Source organism: Pagrus pagrus (genome assembly GCF_965226575.1).
Source record: "Pagrus pagrus genome assembly, chromosome: 4".
NCBI classification, from domain to species: Eukaryota; Metazoa; Chordata; class Actinopteri; order Spariformes; family Sparidae; genus Pagrus; species Pagrus pagrus.
The window spans coordinates 3,234,797-3,246,917 of NC_140188.1; the positions used below are offsets into that span (position 1 = coordinate 3,234,797).

The 12,121-nt window shown below is 43.6% G+C and overlaps 1 protein-coding gene across 3 annotated transcripts in view; it reads right to left on the reverse strand.

The window, feature by feature from the left end:
- slc8a2b (solute carrier family 8 member 2b) overlaps positions 1 to 12,121 on the reverse strand; it is a 143,809-nt gene that overhangs the window by 56,100 nt on the left and 75,588 nt on the right. Inside the window, exon 3 of one of the 3 annotated variants that reach the window (XM_084350049.1) lies at positions 5,586 to 5,648. The exons of 1 other annotated variant lie outside the window; for it this stretch is intronic. The gene's annotated coding sequence lies outside the window, so the exon portion shown is untranslated. One more of the 3 variants, XM_084350051.1, reaches the window with a different exon arrangement.

The following is a 12,121-nucleotide window of genomic DNA, read 5'->3' on the forward strand; positions in this document are numbered from 1 at the left end:
GTTGAATTCTTGTCTCATTCGTCTCATCTCGTCCACACGCTGTTTATCTGTTCCTCTTGAATGAAGTGGATTTGCCCACCGGTCAAATCAATAAGTTTATCTCAGTCACACCTGGATTCACCTCAGCAGCTGTTTACAAAATACTGTGTGAACCCACACATGACCTGCCAGTGTGACACACTCCCTCCTCGACTTTCTCCAAAACTTTTTTAGCTACACTCTCTGTCTTGTTTATCTCACGTACAAGTTAGTCGAGTTAGTCTGTGTTCACTCATTTAAAATCGCCCGCTATGAACTTCCAGGAACAATCTGACAGTTTGAAGCCAAGCAAGATGAGTTAGTAAGATCACATGATCTACAGATGAAGCAGCTGCACTTATTCACCTGACAAACACTTAATATTTGTGACAAAGGCGACCTATACTGAAGGAGCCCTCGGACTGTTTCACATCTTCTCCTCTGTGTTGATGATGCACAACATTTTACATTTAGTCTTTTTTCCTTTTTAAATCAAAAAGTGAATCGTTCTGAACAACACGACCTGCTCAGTCTACTGAATCTCCTCCTGCACAAAACTCAAAGAGACGTTTTCAGCTCTGAGTCTTGACACCTGTATACGTGCACAGAGAAGCAAAGCCACATGAATAATTTACCTCTGCGCTCCACTCGATAAGACTCAACTTAAACAGATCTCAGCGACAGGAGGGAATAATGACGTTAACAGATGAAAATGTGCTGTAGCTCCTGGTTTATAACTGAGAGGAGGGAGAAGAGAAGAAAGTGGTTTTTGTTTTTGGAGTAAAGTGTTTTTATTTAACCATAGTACACAGTAACAGCCCGTTTGTCTGTTTTTGTTTTACAGCTTCGCACCAACAAACTCGACTGAATCACCTCGACAGCAGCTGAGAGATGTTTCAGATCAGTCCGGCCTCAGGTCAAAGCTCGACTCTCTAACAAATGTTATGTTAGAATGAATGAATGAATGTTATGTTTTCAGCTTGAAGCACTGCAGGTATTAAACGAGCACATTTTAATGTATAATATGAGAAACTTATGGCTCAAAGAGACGTTTTCATAGTTTCATTTTTTATCTCTTTAATCACTGCAGTTGTTCTCCAGTTATCTTCTTCTCGCCTTCCTTCATGTAGCTTCTCTCTGGTGTTACTCCCTCCCTCCTCTCCTCCAGCTTGTACCACACAGCTGGTAATATAACAGAACAAATGCATCTGTCTCACCTAACATGTGCTTTTTCCACCATCCATCACTGTTCTCACACAGCGTGCTGATCCCTGAGCTCCTGTTCCTTCACATTTGTTACTTTAATTATCTAAAAATGCCCCACAGTAAAGATAATTTCAGATATAAAGTAAAAAAGGTCTGATTTTTTCTTCTTCCCATTCACTCCACAGCACCAGGTAAACTCTCTGCTCATATCCATCCATCATGTGTCTTTGTCCTGAAGCGGAGGAGCAGACGGCGTAATAAGAAATCAAATTATGTTTCTGAAAAAGGGAGTAATGACTTCTCTGCCCCAGTCGGTCGGAGAAAACTTTCTTTTCATTTCACTTTCTGAGTTTTTCAGATTTTTGATGAACCAAGCTCGAGCCTTTTAAAGCCAGAGACATTCTTGTTTTTAACGAAGAAGACAAAGAAGAAGAAGAAGAGAAGAAGAGGAAGAGAACACGAAGAAGAAGAAGAAGAAGAAGAAGAAGAAGAAGAAGAAGAAGAAGCTAAAACACAAGTTCATCATTCTCATTGTTTCAGGTTCAAAGTGCTGGACATAAAACAAATATTAATGAGGTCATATTCTCCTTTTAGGGTTTTTGCCTTTCCTTTATTGTGTTATGAAGCATTTTTTTGTGTAAACCTGTTCTACCAAATAAAAGTGTGAACCTGACATATGACCTCTTTAATCTTATAGGTTGAGTATTTCATTGCAAATATGCATTTTAAATGTTTCCTGTTTATATTCAACGCACTTCGTCAGAAAACAAATACCCCTAAAAACAATAAAAGGCATCAACAAACAAACACGACAAGATATGATGTCGTTCAGCACAATGTGTAGACCTTGAGATCTTAAAGATCCGACCTACATGATAACGTTACCACAGTGCTGAGAGTCAGAGCAGAGACGGCAGGCGTCCACTGAGGTTTTCCATTTTTAACTTCCTCCAATATTTCACTTTATAAAATATGCTAATATGTCCTTTTCATGTGCTCTCTGTTACTGAACCACACCTCTGAGACTCATCAGCCTCATCAATTACACACACACACACACACACACACACACACACACACACACACACACACACACACACACACACAGGCAGACACACACTACACTATGTTCAGCGGCGCCACACTTTGCCTAACAGCATCCATAAGAGCATCCATCAGTGTCACATCTGGCTGCTGAGAAGAATTCAGCCGACACACGACGGCCCAGTCGGTTAATACGAGGCTGTTTACCACCGTGATGATGTGCACAGCTGGTGAACACACACGTACACACGTAACGACACACAAGCAGACACATCTGTGAGACAGATCCGAGAGGTGAAGAGCAGAAGAGGCGAGAGGAGAGAGTGAAGGAACAAATGAGAAGGAGGTGGCTGCAGAGGTGTGGAGAGAGGAGAGGAGGAGGATGGAGAGTAACTGGAGATATAATAGGTGTGTCAGGGCAGAGCTGGAGGATGTGTGTGTGTGTGTGTGTGTGTGTGTGTGTGTGTGTGTGTGTGTGTGTGTGAATATTAACATTAATGACCACACAGACAGGCGATTATGCAAAAATCACCAAACACCCACAAATATGAGAAAAAAGAAGAGAAAAAGAAACACGATAAATATTCATGACTCATCTTCACACCATTATAAATACATAACTTATGAATCAAACGCTGCAGCGAGTCACTGAGGCTCATGTTTGTGTTTTATTACACCGTCTTAAGGACCAGTTTGGCATCCAGGACTACCAAACCTCCACGACCAGGCCAGAAGTCTCGCGTCATTACTGAAAGAGAAACGACTCGCGCTGTTTGTTCGTTGTGCTCATGTGGCTGCAGCTCTCGGTATACGGAGGTTTTGCTCCGTATCTGTAAACTTTCAGAAAAACGTGCAGACGTATGGATGAAATGATCGCAGGGTGCGAACAGAAGGCTGGATGCAGATCTGACGCTGAGCCTTAATGAGCCCAGACAGTTACCACCACATTAACCTCCTCGCTGTACGTTGTTTCTTTATAGCCGCCATTTATTGTTCTGTTTGTTTGCTTCTGATGTCATTTTGTTCTCTGTTGTCGTGGCGTTCACTTTGATTCGTACAGTACTTTGGTTGTTTCTAAATGTGCTCTATAGATAAACTTCACTTGACATAACTAGTACAAAGTAATACAAAGACACACACACACACACACACACACGCACACACACACACGGTAATGACCACCCACCGGCACCCATTCATCACCACTTGGCTGGGTTGCCGTGGGATAAAGCTAATGAGCCATTACTGTTGCTGTTACAGAATGCATTGCTGTAGCCCTCAACCTCTTGGTCATTGGTTGACACACATGTGTGACTGTGTGTGTGTGCGTGTGTGTATTCATATGTGTGTGTATGTGCTGGTCTGTCAGATAATTGAGTAAATCCAATAATTAAAATCTGACTCAGACTCAGTTCAGCGACGTGAGAAATCTTTATTACGATTTTTATTATTGAACGTGATAAAAGTGTAAAAGGTGAGAAGTGCTGTAGGATAGACACACACACACACACACACACACACACACACACACACACACACACACACACACACACACACACACACACACACTGACGACCATCCACCTCCATTATGGTGAGGAACATACATTTACATGTGATTTGCCTCCTGCAGCTCCAACACACACTCTCACTAATGACCTCATCTGCAGAAACAGCTGAAGGTCTCTCACTGTGCCTCACTAGATCCATCACACTCTCTCTCGTTCACACGTAAGAACCGAGAAAAAGATTCAAACCGAAGCAGAACAGGTTTACTTCTGCGGGGTGAAGGTTCCCTGCCAGACTTCTCGACTCTCTGGACCTGGATAATACCTGTCAGCGCCAAACGACCCGCTGATTGAAGTCTGCCTGGTCAAAGCAGCACCTAACTTCTCCTCCTCTTCAGGCCGCGGCTGTATAACCTCATCATATTCTTTGTTATAATAAATCTCAGAAGCTTGACGAAGTTTGTGTTGTTGCCTCGGCACCTCTCAGTCCTCCCACACACGTCACATGAGGAGCTGTTGCTGCTCTGAGAACTGAAAGAGCCTCGTCATCAACGCTGTAGCTCACATGTGCCTTTGACAGGCAGACGTAGAAGAAGTTCATATCAATCAGGAGCTTTTTAGGCTAAACTCTGGTGATAGCACACAGCAGTGACTTCAAACTGTGTCCCTGTTGATGATAAAATACACATTTATTGCAAATTACTGAGTTTAGGTATCTTTTATAAGAGCATCGATCCCAGAGCAGAGATGTAGAGATTCAAGAAGGAGTCTGACAGACGTAGCAGTGCACGCTTCAGCGAGGTCTGTGAACTGCGTTTGTCATTAATTTGTGTACCTGACCTTCCTCACGTCTATGTGCAGGTAATAGTCTGCTTTGTGAGACTGTTTGGATGTTTTTATGATGATTTCTTCTGCCGGACAACATTTGGAAAGGTAGGCGTTGAGATGACCGAGTAGGAGGAAGCTCAGTTACTTCTCCTGCAGCAAGTTTTGCTGAATGAAGAGTTCGTGACCGGTGAGCAGTCAGTGTTGTTTAATGGATTTTTACTTGGAGACATAGTGAGTTTACTGTCTTCTATCTTCAGGTTATTCAGGTTTATTTCTCCCATGAAGTCAGAACGCGCTACACTAGCACTGTTTTTTAAAAAGACAGCGTGATCATAAGCGGTTTTATTTAGTCCTTGGTCACATTAACCCCGCCCCCAGCCCGTGACATAGGCGGTTCTTTGTTCTAGACCAGCAAAGCGGTACCACTCACTGGTGGTTTTGAAACCGGTGGAACCAGCACTTGGTTCGCTTTGGTTGAAGAGGGGCATGTGTGACGCAGGACGAAATATCAAGTTGTTAGGGAGTCTGATTTCAAGATCTGGTGTCGCTCTTGTCGGCTGGTCCAGCTGTATCAGAGTCATGAAGCTTCAAGTGAAGTCGGTTTAAACGTCCCACTAATACGTCACAACTCAGTAAATGGAAGTTAAACTATAGCTGCATGCAAGTTTACAAGAGAGTGATTGAGGGCAGACAGAGGGAGGCTTGCAGTGTGTAAATGTGAAACACATGATCTGTCTGGAGCCAGAACCAGCAGAGGAAACTAATCTGTAGACGGCTGTGTGACTGTGACAGGCTGGAGGTGGATGTGATACAGAACAGTGTGAGGTGAGGATTACACAATCTGCACCCAGAACAGATGCTGCACCTCTTCTCACCCTGTTTGCTCTCGATGGCTGCGTCTGGCCCAATTACTGCGACTCCCAGGAGACAGGAATATGACCAGAGACGGAAAGAGAAAAGGCAGGAAGGAGAGCCGACTCACCACTAGACTCAGGTGCTCCTTCTTTAACTCCTGATCCACATAGAGCTGCTACTCACTGGCAGACTGCAGATACAGAGAGAGAGAGACAGAGAGAGATTAACAGATGAGAGGCTTTCACTTTCCATGCTGCTTTAAACATTTCACAGAGGCAACAATGCCTGAAAGCATCTTCAAGAACTGCCTGCAAACTCCCACAGGCACCGAGAGGAAACCAAAACAAAACATCCAGCATGAATATGGAGGACCACATCCCACATGAGCTCAGAGAGAGGAGAAGAGTGGTGGAGGGAGGGAGACAGATGGCAGGAGTAAAGACAGCGAGGAGACTGAAGGAGAGTGTTAAAGATAGTATGAGAGAGAGAGAGAGAGGGAGAGAGAGAGAGAGAGAGAGAGGGAGAGAGAGAGAGAGGGAGAGGAGGGACATGCGTCAGTGATCAGGTCTCATTTGTATAGATGTCAGTTAATTAGGTGAGCAATCAACCTGAGAGATGGGTCACAGAGCACAAACACAAAAACACACAAAATGAAGTGTGTGTGCATCGTGTGTGTGTGTGTGTGTGAGGGATGATGAAGAGCAGCAGGATGAGACACGTGTGATATATGAGGCTGATTTGGGCTTTTTATTACGAATGGAGTACTGAGTCATCCGCTGCAGATCATGACCACAGACACATAAAACGTCTCTAACCTTTGAGGAAATTCTGCTTTTAAAGAGCCGATAAACCCGCAGAGTGTTTTACTGTCTCACAAACTGTTTCTCGGGCTTTCCCAGCCGGTGTGCAGGAAAGTTTTGGAGTTTTCTACAGTTATCAGACACCCTAATTTAATGCTTTATGACTTTTTCAAGATCACGTTTAACTAAATTTAAGCCTGATTTCTCTTATTCAAGCATTATAGGTACTGTAAGTAATAACGGTGTTATTATGTTTGTAAGACTAAGTAAGGTTGATCTACAAAATTTAAACTGGATAAATGAAATTAGATCAAATGTTTGTGGCGACTGAGCCCTCAAATTCATTATAATGACTTTTGAGGCCTAATATGGAAAAACTGCATTTAAGACATCGTAAGACTTTTTAAGGATTTGTAGAAACGTTCGTTGTAGAAAGTGTCCCGTTGTAACTGATGTTGCATTCAGCAAGTAAAACATTTCCAAGTTTATCACCAGAAAGTCGCCTTCAGGCTGCCAACAACATGCAGCCAAATGAAAAAAGATAAACAAGGTGAAGGCTGGTTGCAGCTGCAGGACTGTTTCGGGCAGCAGCCTCCATCCTTCTGTCTGCATGTTACCGCTTTAACATCCCTGAAAACAACCGAGTTAACAACCTGCACCCTGAAAATGATAAGTTACCCTAACCTGGTCGCTAACAATATGAAAACAAGCTAACAGTTGTTCCTCTTCGTCAGCAGGGCTTTAATAAATTCGACTCCCCGCGTGCAAAACAAGTTCCCTCGACACTATTTTGCAGGGACACCGTCGCAGAAAACATGGCAGCAGTGGCTTTCTCACCTGGATGTAAATACCTGATAAATATTACATGGTCTTATGATGTTTATCAACCGGCCGAAACTCCCATAATTTGCATGGCAGGTTTGGATGTTTCTCTGACATTACTCAAGTTAACTGAACACCTGTGAAACACAATCTGCACACTACATGTAATCTTTGGCAACACACAACCGCGTTGTTGAAACATCAGGGTAAGACTGCTCTCTGCCTAAATATTAACTACCCTCCCCTGCCTGTCGGAAAACTCTGAAATCTAAATGTTGGCAGATATGACCAGTGTAATCCTCCATTAAACAGCTAATGAGGGGGGGATTATGAGATACTGAGGGCTGTGTGTGATGGAAAACATTCCTACGCAGCATTTAATGTATTCTGTCTGAAACTCAGAGCATCCAGCGTCTGATTTGTGACACAGTGGAGATTCAAATCATCAAATCATCCTCCTTCACAAGGTTGTGACCTCTATTAGCAGGTCGATGGAGGCTCCTCTTCGCTCTGTCAATAGCTCTTTATCAGCTGAGAGGGACGGCTGCTCGGAGAGATGACCTGCTGCTGCAAGGTCAACTCATCTGATACGACTCGGTGGATCGAGGGGACAGCGTGAACGCAACGAACGCCACGCACACAGTATTTACATGTACATGACGTTCCTGCTGTGAGCGACCGAGCGACACACAAACAAGGGAGACTCACGTGACCACGGAGCGTGCCCCCATGTAAACATGGCATAGTGACTGTTTAGGCTAGAAAAATGTACTAAATGACGTTGTTTCGAGTAAACTCTGGATGTCGCCACTTCAGGACACTTGGATTGCAGCGGACGAGCAGTATGGAGGAATATTACAAAGCTTTTGTGTAGTTTTATGGACCTTTTCTTCTCGGACGCCCGTTATATGGATTTTTGCTGCCGGAGGGTACCCCCCCGCGTCTCCAGCTGCACTTTGAGGAATAAGAAACTACACCGGACTTCTCACCAGCATGAGGGTGAGTCGATAATGACTGAATTTCGTTCTAGAGTGAACTATTCCTTTAAACAGGATCATGTAAACAACAATTGTTTTCACAGGGTTAAAAAACGGTGTAAACGTCTTTTCCAATCAAGTCTCCAGCTGCTTCAGTTGTTCAGGACGATGCTGTGACGCTGTTTTACTGTGAAGCTCCAGAAAAGTTTTGTGGACTATGAATCTTCACCTGACTTTCCATCAGCATGGAGGAGATGATGACTGGATTTCCATTTTTGGGTGAACTGTTCCTTTAAGGGTTTAAAGTTTGTGTGTGTGACCTGATGTCTTGACGCTCCACTGCCCTCAGGTGTGAATTGAGGAGCTGTGACCTCGTCTGTGATGCTCTAATAAACATCGGGTTTCTCTTCCTGTCCTCTCCTCCTCGTTGGTCGCTGACGTAAATGTCTCGGCTAAAGGTTGACGCCAACACGTTACGTTACTGAGACATTCATCAACAGAAAAGTTCACCTGCAAATAATCTCCTGCTCCGAGCCGTCTCTCTAATCGCTGTGCTCTTTCACCCTGCGCGGCTCCTTCCTGCCGTTCCTACGGTTCATTCATGCACCGCGTCACCTCTCCGGCTTCGTTCCGTCTCTGCCTTTTTATCTCCGTGTCTCCCTGCGACTCGTCTCACAGTATTTCTAAAGGTCGAGTCAAACAACATATTGAAAATAACATCCACAAGCTGCACTAAAAAAAAAGCTTCATTTACTCCGGTCAGGTTTTTCCACAGCACAGACAATACAGGATTTTCTTCAAGGACAAAAACTGCAAAAAAAAAAAAAGTCATTTTCTAATCCGTCTGAATGTTGGTCACCGTGGCAACAAGGCCCCACATGTCCCTAAAGAAAATGATATATTATATTTCAATAAGTCGGGGCGAGGGATGCTGCCGCGTCAGGTGATTTATTTGCGTGTGATTGTAGAGAGCATCGTGACACGAGGGACGAGGCCCATCAGCGAGAGAGTGAAGCAATCTCCTGGAGAAAATGATTTCTTCTCTCTGCAGTTCACTGTGAACAATCTCCATCACTGCTAAATAAATTTCATTACGATGGAGCTGTTGTAGAAATCATCTTCCCTCTGCAGGAGAGTGTGTCCGGGATTCAAGCCGACAGCCTCAGAGATGGTGAACCTTTTGTTTTTACGCCTTCGGGTTTCCTTTGTCGAGTAAAACAAACTGACGCAGCGTCATTGTCTTTTATCAGTCATTATCATTTCCCAGAATGCCTTTCAAAAATCAACAATAATTGCCCTTACTCTGAAAAAGACAACATTCTGACTAAGCTGTTTACACGACAAATGAAGATGAATATTCCCGTTTACATGCAGCCGTGCAGACTCCACTTAACACGATCACTATTTAAGTGCTGGGGAGGAATTTACATCCTGCAGTCATGTTGCAACCGACAGGACTTTTTCCTGCTGGTGGCAGAGTTGGTCGACTATACGAAGCCTCCATCTTTCATTGGTTCAAACACCTTCTCGAAGAGGCCGGCGTGGCGATTTACACGTATCCAAAACGTCTTTGATGATATTTAAAAGTAGGTGTGCTTCTCCTTCTGACCAGATATGTGGGCTTTCTGTCTGTGCATGTATCTCTGCCTCAGCTCTGCACACGGTCGGCTGGTGTATTTACAGTGCACAGAGCTGACTGTGTGCTGTAAACAGGCAGGAGGTCGTGTGTCGCAAACTGCTGTAAAAACCCTCACTGACGCTCTTTTAACAAGAATAACAGCAGCACATCCCAAATGGTACATCGCTACAAGATTGTTGTTCATGTAAAAGATCTTGAAAGTAAAAAATGTCTCTAATTCTGTAACTTTGTGACATCACACTGGCATCATTTACACCTAGCAGTTAGTTTGACACGTAAGAACTGATTTAGCACAGCTGCTCTGTTGTTGTTATCGGTGCTGACTCAGGCCTGTGTGAGCTGACCAATCAGAGCAGACTAGGTATTCAGGAGGCGGGGCCTTAAAGAGACAGGAGCTAAAACAGACAGAGGGGATACAGAGCTGCGGCACTGGACAGTCTGAGGAAACTGATGTGTTTTTGAGCATTAAAGCAGGTAAACCTGTTCTAGTAGTGAAACAAAGTAAAATCATGAACCTTTAAAGGAATAGAAAAAATCAATATTCCAGCGAACACACTAGAAACTGATCACTGTTTATTAGCAATCAGGCACACAGTGAATCTAACGAATCAACATGGGAAACACGTAGTTCTCTCTTTGTTTGCTTTTTTCATGTAAATTGTTAATAAATCAGCACAATCAGGTGCTGATGTGAGCTGGAATATTGATTTCTCACACATCTGGCTAACTTAGCTTAGCTTAAAGACTGCAAACAGAGGGAGACGGCTCATCTGGCTCCGTCCAAAGGTGATAAAATCTGCCAATCAGCATCTCGGAGGCTCATTAATCAACACATTGTGTCTTGTTTATACAAAACCCAATGTGTAAAAATGACAATCTGCTGTTTTAAAAGCGATTGTGTTACCAAACAGCCAGCAGAGACCTCAGGACGTGCTGATAGGTGGATTTCTTTTCTCCCTCTGGACAGTGCCAGCTGTTTCCAGCCTTTATGCTAAGCTAAGTTAGATGGTTGCTGGCTTCATATTGATTGTACAGACATACGAGTGGTATCAATCTTCTAATCTAACTCTGCAAGAAACCAAAAAGTGTCAGACTTTTTCTTTAAAAATGCATCCTTGCAATAACACACACTACTCACCTCTGTCTACATTCATTAGCTCTGAAAAACTCGACAAAAAGCAGCACTAAAACTCACCATATCCACTTTATCTCCCACTTAATCGTTTCATTTTAATTCCTGCTTCCTACCTCAAGACTTTTTACCTCCGCTGCTTTAGTAGCTTAAAGCAATAAGTGAAATAAAAAAACTTAATTAAATGAAATCCACTGGGTGGGAAAGTAATACTCTCTCACTGATGCTATCACCAGCCTCTTTGCAGCGCGCTACAATACATAAAAGGTCACTCATTTGCTAATTAGAAATAGCTGCAGCCTCGGCAGTTTGTTCCTGCAGTGCAGCGTCAGGTCAACTTTCATCACCACTTCACAGCTGCTCGTCAGGAGATTTAACATCTTCTGTGAACAAAGAGCATCGACTCGACCCTGACGATCACAGGTAACACGTTACGTTAGTGTTATATTGTGGCTGCAAACACACTAAAGAAAGAGTCTGTCGACGTTAATGTGTAGCAGCCTTTTGGTTTAAATGCATTTGCTGCTATTTCACAATGTTTGACACTGATTTAAATGTAATCAGACGAGTGCAGACGAGGCAAATAAACACAATAAATGTTAAAGACTTTTGCTCTAATTCCCCCAAACAATCCTCTGAAAGATCTGCAGTTCTGAAGCTTTTTACCTGCTTCTTGTTTCCGAGCGCTCTGCTGCCCCTCAGGACTGAGTCACAAGAGGTAATGATTGAGATCTCCCCCAATGAAACGAGACGACCCTTCAAGACAACAAACTCGACCAGACATTTCCAATTTGCCGTCTCCAGCTGTGAGGATTTCTCTCGGTTTTATCACAAAGCCATTTTCCATCCATCTGATGGAGATAGAAAAAGCTTGGGCTTGACTGATGGCATTCACAACTTCACGCCATCAGTCAAGTCATCAAATTAAAAACAACACTGCTTCATCGCCCGGCCATTAGAGGTGTTTTATAGGCTAACATTAGCCACCTGTGCTCCTACCCTGCCAGGCTGCACTGAGCGGTGCCGAGTGCAGCAGCGTCACTGCCGGACATTTCCTTTTGATATGCCATCAGAAGGGGGGAATGCATCACTGAAATACATCTTAGCAATAAAACGGTAACGTTAGCTAACTAGCTAGTTAGCTACTGAGACATCAACAAACTACTAGTGTTTGTTTTCAGCTTGTCATAAAGAAAAGGACCAAAACTACTAACACGCTGAACCTCCACCCTCGGTTTAAAGTGCGCCTCCGTTCGACAAGCCGTGCAGCTCGAACACGTTTCTGAGCAAGAC